Consider the following 12,050-nt stretch of genomic DNA (forward strand, 5'->3'; position numbering starts at 1 on the left):
ATACTCGTCTGATGACTTTTGCGTCATGTCTTAGAGCGATTTTTTGTTTGAGCGAAGCTTCGCGTAGAGCAGCTCCTGTTCGAAATTCTTCGACCAGGTCAAGCTCTTCTCAGACGGCCTCAAGGTTGGCCTCTTCCTCAATACGTCTGGTGGGCACGTGTACCTCAACGAGGATTACGGCCTCTGTCCCGTACGTAAGCCGAAAGGGGATATCCCCGGTGGTGGAGTGCGTGGTGGTTCGGTAAGCCCAGAGGACGCTGTGTAGTTCCTCGACCCATCCTTTCTTGATTTCGTCCAGTCTCCTTTTGAGGCCTCTTAGTATTACTCTGTTAGTGGCTTCGGCTTGCCCGTTTGTCTGGAGGTGTTCGACCGACGCGAAATGCTGCTTTGTTCCCAATTTTGCGACGAATTCTTGGAAGCGCTTGTCGGTGAACTGGGTGCCATTGTCGGTGATGATGGCTAGAGGCACTCCGAACCAGGAGAGGATGTTTCTCTTATAGAATCGTAGTACGTTCATGGATGTGATTTTGGCCAATGGTTCGGCCTCGATCCATTTGGTGAAGTAGTTGACGGCGACTTTGAGGTTTTTGTCTTGGTTGCTTCCCGTCACGAATGGTCCGAGGAGGTCCATGCCCCACCACGCAAATGGCCAAGGAGATGACAAAGATTTGAGCTCATTGGTGGGTGCAAGGTGCATGTCCCTGAAGTGCTGGCACTTGTCGCATTTCTTTACGTATTCTTTTGCGTCGTGTTGCATGATGGGCCAGTAGTATCCTACCCGGAGCGCTTTCCTAGCGAGAAACCTTCCCCCTATGTGTTGGGAGTTGATTTCTTCGTGTATTTCCCAGAGCATGTGAGGGGTTGTGCCTTCGTCGACGCACTTGAGGAGAGGAATGGAGAATCTTCGTCGATATAATCGTTCTTCGACCAGGACGTACGAGCAAGCTCTTCTTCTGATTTTGGAAGCTTCTTTGGGGTCGTCTGGAAGGAGATCGCTCGTCAGATAGTTGTACATCAGGGTCATCCAGCAGGACGCGTCTCCGATCGCGTTTAAGTGTGATATCCCGATCGGAGGTTCGATGCTGGGTCTGGGTAATATCTCTTGGATCACAGACTTATTGCCCCCCTTCTTCCTTGTGCTGGCCAATTTCGATAGAATATTTTCCCGGGAATTATGCTCCCTTGGAATATGCCTTACTTTGGCGTTTTTGAACCGGGCCATACTCTTGCGTACGAGGCTCAAGTATTTAGCGAGGTGGTCGCTTTTGACTTGATATTCGCCCGAGATGTGGGATGCTACTAGTTGGGAATCGGTGAATACTTCGATTTCCTTAGCCTCCAGGTCTTTAGCGAGGCATAGCCCTGCGAGCAGCGCCTCGTATTCTGCTTGGTTGTTGGAGGTCGGAAAAGATAGGGAGAGCGATACTTCTATCAGGGTCCCCTCTCCATTTTCTAAGATGATACCTGCTCCGCTTCCAGACGAGCTTGATGCTCCGTCCATATACAAGGTCCATTTCTAGGCGTCGCACGTAGTTGTCTCGGGGAAAGCCATTTCGACTACGAAGTCTCCTAGAACTTGTGCTTTAAGAGCTTTTCTTCCTTCGTACTTTATGTCGAACTCCGAAAGTTCTAGCGACTAGCGGAGCATCCTTCCGGCCATGTCGGGACGTCCAAGTAGATGTTTATAGGTTGCTTGGGTCGCACGACTATGGTGTGTGCTAAGAAGTAGTGACTCAATCTTCTGGCTGCGGTGATTAGCGCGAGCGCGACTTTCTTGATCTGCTGGTACCTGACCTCGGGGCCCTGGAGCGCTTTTCTCGTGAAATAGATGGGCCTCTGGCCCTCTAGGGTTTCTCGAATGAGGGCAGCGCTGGCAGCTTCGGTGGCGACGGCGAGGTAGAGGTAGAGGGTTTCTCCGTTCTCAGGCCTCGAGAGGACAAGGGGGCCTGAGAGAGCTTGCTTGAGATAGGAGAGGGCGCGCTCGCATTCGTCTGTCCATTCGAAAGTATTACGCAGGAGTTTGAAAAGGGGAAGGGCATGCTGGGCGGATTTGGCCACGAATCTGGATAGTGATGTGTGCATGCCGTTTAGGGATTGGATAGACTTCTTCGAGTTCGGTGTGGGGAAATCAGAGAAGGCTCTGCATTTGTCCGGATTTGCTTCGATTCCCCTTTCTGTTAAGTAGATGCCGAGGAATTTGCCCGCTCGGACTCCAAAAGTGCATTTTTCGGGATTAAACCTCATCTTGCATTTTCGGGCCTGCTTGAAGACTTTTTTTAGATGGACGGCGTGATCGGTTTCCTCTTGGGATTCACCGATTTCCGCCCGGAATACTTTGTTCATCATTCGCTGGTACGGTGCTCCGGCGCTTTTTTGGCCGAAGGGCATTACATTGTAGTAATAGTTGCTCGATTCGGTCATGAAAGCCGTATATTTTTTGTCCGTTTTAGACATGGGTATTTGGTTGTACATAGAATATGCGTCCATAAACGATAGTAATTTAAAACCTGCGGAATTATCGACTAATTTATCTATGTTAGGTAGAGGATAAGCATCTTTTGGGCAAGCCCTATTAAGATTGATGTAGTCAATGCACATGCGCCATTTTCCATTAGATTTTTTCACAAGTACAACATTGGAGAGCCAAGTAGTGTACTTGGCTTCCGATATGAATTTAGCCTCTAAGAGGTCCTTAACAGCTAGTCCTTAATAGCTAATTCGGGGACTGCTTCCTTTTCCTATGGGCGACGGCTTTGCAAGCGAGATCGATTGTCAGGTGGTGACATGCTACTTCAGGGTCGAGGCCGGGCATCTCCACTGCACTCCAAGCGAATAGGTCGGCATTCTCCCTAAGGCAGGCCTTGAGTTGTCTTCTGGCCAGTTCGGGCAGGTCCGTCCCGATCTTGACTCCTCTGGTCGGGTCATCTCCGAGGGTTATCAACTCGAAGTCTCCGTGGGAGATTGGTCGGAGACCCTCTTTTGATGTCTTCATATCTGCTTTCCCCTCGGATTCTTTACGGAAGCGGTTGTCTAGGTCGATGGTGTCGATGCGCGACATTAATTTGTTGGGCTCAAAACCTGCGTTGGTTGCTGCTTTGTCTTGAGCGGCTGCCTTTATCGAACTGAGGCCTTTGGCGGAGACCTCGAAACATCTCCTGGCTGTTTTGATGTCTCCGTGGAGCGTGGCGACTTGTCCTTTAGCCGTGTAATATTTGAGTTTGAGATGCACGGTCGAGGGGACGGCGATCAGTTTGGCCAGCGTCGGGCGTCCCAAGATGCATTGGTAGATCGAGGGGCAATCGATGACTAGGAACTGGACTTTGACGGCCCTCGTGGTTTCTCCCGATCCAACCGAGACAATAAGCTTAACGAATCCCCACAGTTTCGTCACAGTGCGATTGAAACCTTGTAGGTCAGAGCCTACGTAGGGGTGAGGTGGTTGACGTTCAGTTGCAATGTTTTGAATAGTTGGGAGTACATAGTTTCCATCGAGCTCCCTTGATCAACCTAAGTGTAGTGTACGTCAAAGTTGGCCATTCGAGCCTGGATAAGGAGGGGGATGGTTGTGTTGGGTGTGCCGCCCGACAGTTCTTCCCGGTAGAACACTATGGGGGAGGAGCCGCCCTTAACGAGATCGAGAGTAGAGGCTTTGCTCGAATTCGCTGAAATTAGCTCGTCGAACTTCCGTTTTACGAATCCGACAGTAAGTTTGCTAACCCTCCTCCGGAGATGACCATGGCGGAAGGGAAGAATTCCCATGGACTGTGAGAAGGGGGTGTAAGGCATTCTAGCCTAGTCGGGGAGGTAAAAGTCCTCCGGTCTGGTGATACTCATGGCAACTTGCATGGCGGACGTGTCTTCCGCTGGCTTCTCCTCGACGACTGGTTTGGATTCCTTGGGGGCTTCTTGTTTCTTTGCGTACTACTTCAGGTGTCCTTCTCAAATTATTATTTCTATCGCGTCCTTTAGGTGGATGCAGTCTTCGGTGTTATGCCCGTGGCCTTTGTGGAAACGGAAGAACTTTGATTTGTCGACGTTTGGCCGTGCGATCATGGACTTTGGGAAACGGACTTTACCCGTTTGAAATTTGGAGTTCGCGCATTCGTTCAAGATGTGTTCCCTGGATGCATTCAGAGGGGTGTACTTCCGGAATTTTCCCGCCGGGGCTTTGTAGTCCTTAGGATCTCGACCTTTGTCTTCTTTCTTCTTGTCGGATCCCTGGCGAAAATCGTCTTAACGGGTGCCTTCAGTATTTTCTTCCTATCTGGAGTTGCGGACCGCAAGAGCGGCCTCTTTTTCCTTATATTGTATATACACCTGGGCCTTAAGGAAAAATTTGTCTAGAGTGGCGGGCGTCTCGATCCCAATGACTTTGGCGAAATCTGAACGTGGCCGGAGGCCTCGTTTGAGCAAGAACTTCTTCACGTGGGTCGTCGTGGACACCTGCACGGCCCCTTTGTTGAACATCTCTATGTAGGCCCGGAACGATTCGTCTTTCCCCTGGATGATGGCTTCTAGGGAGGCTTCTGACTTCGGGTGTCTAAGCGAGGCCATGAAATGCCTGGAGAAAAGCTTTCCGAGCACCTTCCACGACGTGATAGATTCGTCGGGCAGACTCTTGTACCACATCATGGCTCCTTAGCATAAAGTGGTCGGGACTAACCAACATTTGATTGCGCCTGGTACCCCTCTGTAATCCAGGAGGGCGTCGATGTTCTCGATGTGCTTGTCTGGGTCGGTTGTCCCGTCGTATGTGCCTAGTGGTGGGGGCTTCTCAAGACCGGTCGGCAGGGGTGCCTCGAAAATTGCGTGGGACAGAGGGCCTCGGCGCTCCTCCTCTTTGTCACTGGCAGAAGGTGTGGCGGACCGGCTGCTGCTTCGCCTGTGTCACCTACGGTTGTTGTCATGTCTCGCGGGAGGTGACTTGGATCTTCTTTTTGGTCGAGGAGATTGCGAACAGTGCCGGGAGCGGTGGTCGCCATACCCTTTCTTGAAAATGGAACCCGCATGTTCCTTCGGGGAGGGGAACGAGTGCGTTTCTTGGGGACCGCCTCGCGATGGGAGCGAGTTTTATGACCGGGGGGAGTCTTTGAGCGACGCTTCTGCTCGAGTGCCCCGATCCTATCGTTCTGTTGCTGGATAAGGGCATTCGTCTGCACAAGGGCGGCCAGAACGGCGGTCATAGTTTGGTATTTGGGAGTTGGACCCTTGGTGGAGAAAGGGTTCTCAATAACCTCTTCATGGTTATCTTTACCGCTGGTATCTCCGAGGTGATGGACGGTTTCATCGTGGAAACCCTTCGGGGAAGAAGATGTTGTGAGGCCGTCACGAGGATGTGGAGCGGTATTTCTGGGTGGAGGAACGACGACAGAGATGTCGTTCTTGTTGATCACTGTAGCATCCAGAGAAGAGGATTCTTTGTTGTTGCTAGCCATGGATGATGGTTGAATTAGAGCTTTGGTTTCTGAATTCTTGCAGGGGACAAGAATGGATCAAGAAGTGCAACAAAAGAAATGGGGGAAACTGAGGTTCCCACTGACGGCGTCACTGATCTTTCTGAGGCAAATCAGATGGCCGATAACGGTGAAGCTTGGAATCTGGAACGGTTGGAGGGGAAAAAAGGTGGTTGTACCTGCAAGGCACTCCGATGCCAAAGTAAGTGTTCGGACAACAAGGTACAACAAAGTGAGAGATTTTGGGTAAGAAAGAGATTACCTTGCTCTCTAGGGCTAGAGGGCTATTTATAGAATTATCCTATGCGGAAAAGACTCCACTTTGCGAGGCGCTAGGCTAGGTAATACGCGAGTTGGCTGTTACCGAGCACGATGCTTCATCGTGCTCGGTTACGTGTGGTGTTTGCCCGGAGCGGACCGGGGAAGGCTGTCGTGTGTGTGGGCCAGAATGCTTTGGGCCAAAGAGTGGATTGGCCCAATTGAGATAATTGGGTCGGTCCAGAACAATAATATTAGATGAATGATATTAATGATAGTGTGAGTGATTTTATTTTATGAATTTTTTTCTTCTTCCCTTTTTTTCTTTTGATCGATGAAAGTCTTAATACCTTGAGAATTCTTATGGATTCTTGGTAAAGACGAGATCGCTACCTATTTTCTTTTCGTGCGGTATTGCTTTCGGAGAGTGATCTATATATCGCTTCTATCGCATGCATTAGCACACAAAGTTTTGACCGGCCTTGTTGTAGGGTGATTTCTACATAAATAAGTTGGCGATCTGCTTAACATAGCGCAATATTTCGTGTCCCGAATAAAAAAAGTCCAAACATGGAAGAGAACTGTATGCGGTTGATTTAAGACTTATGGAAGTTTATCGTGTAGTCGCTTTGATTTTATCAAGCTTCTGATAAATTTCCATTGAATTTAAATCCGAAAACATCCTTCATTCACCATCGATCTTTATTACTAACTTTGATAACATACTTGACAAGTTTCAAGATGGTTATCTTTAACATCTAACAATTGACTTTCATTTTTTCACATTTATTCTATCGCTCTTTATATTTCTCGCTTTTATTCTTATTTTATCATTTCATCATGTTTATGTTTCCGCCATTTTCTCTTTGTCCATTTGGACGTTTATTTTCCGCTGTTTTCTCATTGTCCATTTGGACGTTTTGTTTATGTTTCCGCTATTTTCTTTTTGTCCACTTGGACCATACTCTATTTTTGTGCTAAAACACTAATAAACAACTAAAAATCTAAAAAACGTTTAAGGCCCTATGGACTATTGGTTACTATCCCGAGTATTTTGGAGATGTGGACTTGTCAGACTTAGTACCTCTGGACCCTATTATTCTATTGTTACTCTGTCGTTATTATGTCTGTCTGGCATTGGGTTGTTGTTTGTTTCTCAGTGTAGGTATTTCCTCGAAATCCATTGATGGTTAATTCCATGGCATTGAGATAAGGATTTTACCCGAAAATAGCCGTTACTCTGCCCTATTTTCATCAGAATTTTAATGTGCTTAATGCAAAGTGGTGCTAAAGATAATAAGTTCATCTGGATCCCCAAGTGGTAATGCGTTGGCTTAGTGTTGATAGTCCAAAGGATGGGAAATCTACCTTGACTCTTAATGTCAAGTGTTGGCTTCTTTTTGGTTAGATCGTTCTTTCCTTAGCTTTTATTTTACGTACTAGGATAGCCTCTTCATCTCCTCTCCTTCTTAGATTTTCAAAATCTTCTCCCTTTTTTCAAAATCTTCTTACGTATGCAACCTTTTTAAAAACCTTTTTTTCTTTAAAATATCTTTTGCCCTTAGTGGCTTTTTCTTCAAAAGTTTAAGCACGATCAATTGTTGTAGTGAGTTGCGATACCCCATAATTTTGAAATTGATTGATATAATGAGATCATTTCCACATGAGAGAGCTAGTGGCATGCTCGTTGATTTTCATCCGAGTTGGAGCTCTTCTTTAATTTGTGATGCAAAGAATCCATTTGTTCTCATGCTCAAGGTTAATGGCTGAGTATTTCTCTCCAACGATAATAAAATGTTTATTCCTTTTAAAAAAAAAAACCTTTTCCCTTTTAAGCGGAACTACATTAGCTCTGACTTCTCCATTGCACCGAGGAGGTAGGTAGGCACAAGGCACAGTGCTTTGCCGAGCTTATTTTAAAAATAAAACAAACCCTTTTTTAGCACTCACGACACAAATTTTCAAAAAGGTTCCTGTGGAGTACCACAGATATGAGGGGTGCTTGAAACCTCCCCCTTGTATAATCAACACCCGTACCTAAGATCTCTTTCTTATTTTAAACTTTGGGTTTTTTCATTCTTTTCCCTTTTCCTTTGGAAACAATAAAGCGCGGTGGAGACTTTCACTGAAATATTCAGTCGAGTCAATCTAATGGCTTCATTCTCAGAAATTCCCCGCTACAGGGTGGTCTACCTATAGAAACCCTAATGACTACATCTTTTCTAAACACGGATTTCTATATTTTTTCTGTATCAAACTAGGTTACAAAGGTTTCTATTTATAACCTATTCCCAATTGGACTTGGGCTTACAAATCGTAGCACTCCTGGCTGTTACAAATCTTCAGATATTTTCTGCTAAAAGAAAGGTCTTCAATCACAAGTTTCCTAATTTATCTCCTAAATTAGAAACTGCTGAATCTCCAATATTTTGATTTGATTCTTTGATATTCTGACTTGATTCTATTGACCTTTAAATCTGCGCCACATTGGATTACATAATATTCATAGAATATTCTGTATTTGTTGAGAATCAAACTGAATCTACATTCCAGTTCTGCAGGCGCGATGTCATGAGTTGATGTCATGACATTCCACATAACATCTTGCTTTTGTACTTGTGTAATACGGTGAACTGACTTTCATAATCGAAAAATGTACGGTTAAGCATGAGTCGCCACCGACTTTTATTTTATCTAAATTTATCAGAAAGGCTAAAAGAACAGGAAAATACCTTTTAAAAAGATTTTGAGTTCGGGGGGTAATTTATGCAAAGGGAAGGTGTAAGGCACCCTTTGCATCCATGGTTTTCCATGGGCTCTTAATTGCTTTGCTCGTTTTTTGAAAAGAAATGTAGAAGAAGAAAACGGACTTTAGCTCGTAGATGAGCGTAGCCATTTTGAAGATTTATGAGAAAGAATATGAAAAAAAAGTTTTTAGAGCAAGGCAAAGCAATTAGGGGCAATTACCTTATAGTTTGAAAAAGAAGTTCTTTTAGCCTTTCAGGATGAAAGGGTCTATCCTTGCCATAAGAGGGCAGGAAGCCTTTCATTTGGAGGTTGAAGGGTCGTCGCAATGTCGTTCGCCATAAGACTGTCCCATGCCATAGAGAGGCAGGTAGTCTAAGGGAAGGACCAGAATAGCCTTTTCGTAGGCAGCCAGAGGATACCTCAGTCGTAGGCAACTTCCGAGGGTCGAGGTCATATTAGCGTATCGAAGGCAACATCATTAGGGTCGTATGACCTTTGTATTTATCGAGGCAGCATGGCTGAGGTATCCTCGTATTCGAGGGACATGGCTATTCTGCAAAAAACACAAGGCAACAAGGCAACAGGCAACAGGGAGGTTACCCCAAAAGTGTGCGTGGGTGCAACAATCACGTGATTATATTCAGTTATATTATCTTGTAAATTTAAGTGATGCTAATTCAGTTCAGAGTTACACTCCCTAAAATTACTAGCCACAACAATTAATATTAACAGTGATAATGGGGGAAGGGAAATTGCAACCAGCGAAGGAGAGGGGAATTGAAACCAGCGGGATAAAATAAAGCAAATAGATTTGAAACAAGTAATAATTGAGGACAGGGTTTAGGGTTACCGATATTCGACGCTTTGGCAATTGACAAACCCTGAAAAGGTGGGAAAAATGGCAAACAAAAATAGGGTGAGTGCATTATCGGTTCGGAGGCAAACATGACTAACCTTAATCAATAAAAAGTAAAAATACGAGAAAAGGGTAAAAATACTTAGCTTCGATTAATGAAGGTTGACCTTCGGGGTTTGCCTCGAGCATCGATTATGATTATCTGAGAATTGACAGAAAAATGATATGCGGCGAGTGTATGGCTGATTCAACGATGATTAGGGTTAACCTTAATTTAATGAGGGAAAACAAAAATAGAATGATTATTAAAATAGGGAATAGTACTTAGCTTCAAATTTGATCTGATATGGTTCGTAGTCGGAGGAAAATCCTATTGCTAACCCTGAAGAATGGCAAAGGCAAAGGCAGAAAATAGATGTGAGTGTAGGAAGAGTCCATTGACTTTTGAGGATGCAACCCTAATAATATTTTATAAGGCAATCACATATTTAAATAAAATGATAGAGTCGGGACTTAGCTTTGTCAGAGGTGTGGCGCGTGATCGGGAGGTATTTGAAAGTAACCCTGAAAAAGACACAGAAAAAGAAATATTTTTAGTGTAGGCATGATCCTCGTACACCCTAATTAGGGCATAAATTAACCCTGATTAATAGAATAAATAAAACCCGATTAATTGTTGGTTTTCAACCCAATTAATTAAATTGGTGAAAATAAGGTTTCGATTAAAATAACCTAACCCTAACATTTGTTTTCATCAATTAATAAAGATTAAACATTTAACAATTAAAGTAATTTAACCTTTTAATCAAAAATAAATATTAATTAAAATAAATATTTTTATTACTTTTAATGTTTTTATTTAACAAAAGAATAAACTTTTTATTAAAAAAGAAATATGTTAGAAGAAATAAAAATAAGAAAAGCATATATAAAAAAGAAAAATAGTTTTTGAATAAAATAGAAAGAAAAGTAAGAAATATTAGCTTTTGATTAGGTGTGGTGCGCCCTTGAAGGTCCTTGATGGACTGATGAGGGTGCATGATAGTCCCTTGCCAGCTGAATGCGCTATATCCATAGCCAAGAACAACTAAAAAGAATAACAAAACGCGCTGGGGTGGGAATCGAACTCTTGCACTCTCGGTTACAACACACGCTTCTTGCCAATCCTTCCACGCTTTCATGCTGATAATCAATCAAAAGCAAATGTATTAATAAACAAAAAGTTCGAAATATTAACCAAAAGGAATTCGCACGGCCTTATCTTCTTCTTCCTTGGATTGGTGTTCAGTCTTCTACCAACGATTACGTTCATCACCACAAGCCCTGCATATTTCCAAAATCAAACAAGTGCAACATAAATCGAAAGTAAGGTCATGATTCGACTGGAAATTCGCTTCTGAATTCAACGGTGCTATTGATTTTGGCTGATTTTGTCTCTATCCTAATAGCCCCAAATTATGAACACCAAACCCTAGCCATGGTGGAATCCCATTCTCGCCCTAAATCTTCAATCAAACTGTTCGGTCACCATCGAAACATCAACACAAACAAGATTATACGACCAAACTCAATTAAAAACGCATGAATATACAAGATCGAAATCGAAATCGGAGTGTCCAAATTGTAGCCGTATTCCACGATTTTGGTGCGGATGAAGGATTAGCGAGGACCTAGAATCAAACCGCGAAGATCTCTGCACCTATTAGAGTCCTTTATTTGGTCGTGAATCCTTCAGAATTTTGCACCGAGTTTGGATTTTTCTCTTGAACCGAGTTTTGATTACGAACCCCTGGGCTGCAAAAAAATTCTCCCTCTTCTGTGTCGGTTTTCATATATATATATATATATGCCTTTAATTAGGTTTTAACAGAATTTGAGTCAAATCTCTATAAATCAAGAGACTGATATTTTATTTGGAATTCATATCAAATCTTTCCAATTGGATCTCCATTCTATTTTGGTGCCTGCTTTTTCACGTTTACAGTCCTTTCAAATTGATTGGAGCATGATCATGCAATCCCCCCTTTCTTATTTAATCCATGATTTCTTTTATTTAGTTTGAATTTTCACAAATCAATTCAAAAATAAATAAAAATCATAAAATAAATGGGACTTAGCTCATGGACCTCAAGGATTATTCTTTGGGCCTTAATTTTGATCAAGCCCAAAATCATGTCCATTAATCCATTTACTTTGTATTTTATTTATCTTACTTGATTTTTAAATTGAATAAAAATCCAAATAAATATAAATAAGGGTTAAAATAAATGAATCGATTTAAGGGTGTTCTTTAAGATCATGGGTCCATTAGTGAATAATCTCTAAATTCTTTGAATTGACACTTGTATATTTTTTCAAATTTGAGCCGATTTGTCCTTCTGTGGATTTCTGATATTTTCTTGATGGATCATGATCAACCTTTGATCAAACGATGCCTCTGACACTGAAATGTTGATGTTGACCCAAAAATCAGAGGTTTTGACTGTATTTTGACCACAGTTGACTTTTAAGTCGACCAGTCGACTATTGATCGTTTGGGCCATTGAGTGAGAAATCTTTTGAATCAGGGCTTGACACTTGGCATGAGGATTCTTTGAAGCATATATGAGGCCATGGAGTCCATTGGAGATATCAGAATCTGACTTTTCTTTGAGAAAAACAAAAACCCTAGTTCAGAGGCACTTGTTTAGGAGATAGGTCTTGGAGCTTTGTGTATTGATTTGAACTTGCACATC

The sequence above is a fragment of the Vicia villosa genome, unplaced genomic scaffold (genome assembly GCF_029867415.1).
Source record: "Vicia villosa cultivar HV-30 ecotype Madison, WI unplaced genomic scaffold, Vvil1.0 ctg.000878F_1_1, whole genome shotgun sequence".
Taxonomy (NCBI): domain Eukaryota; kingdom Viridiplantae; phylum Streptophyta; class Magnoliopsida; order Fabales; family Fabaceae; genus Vicia; species Vicia villosa.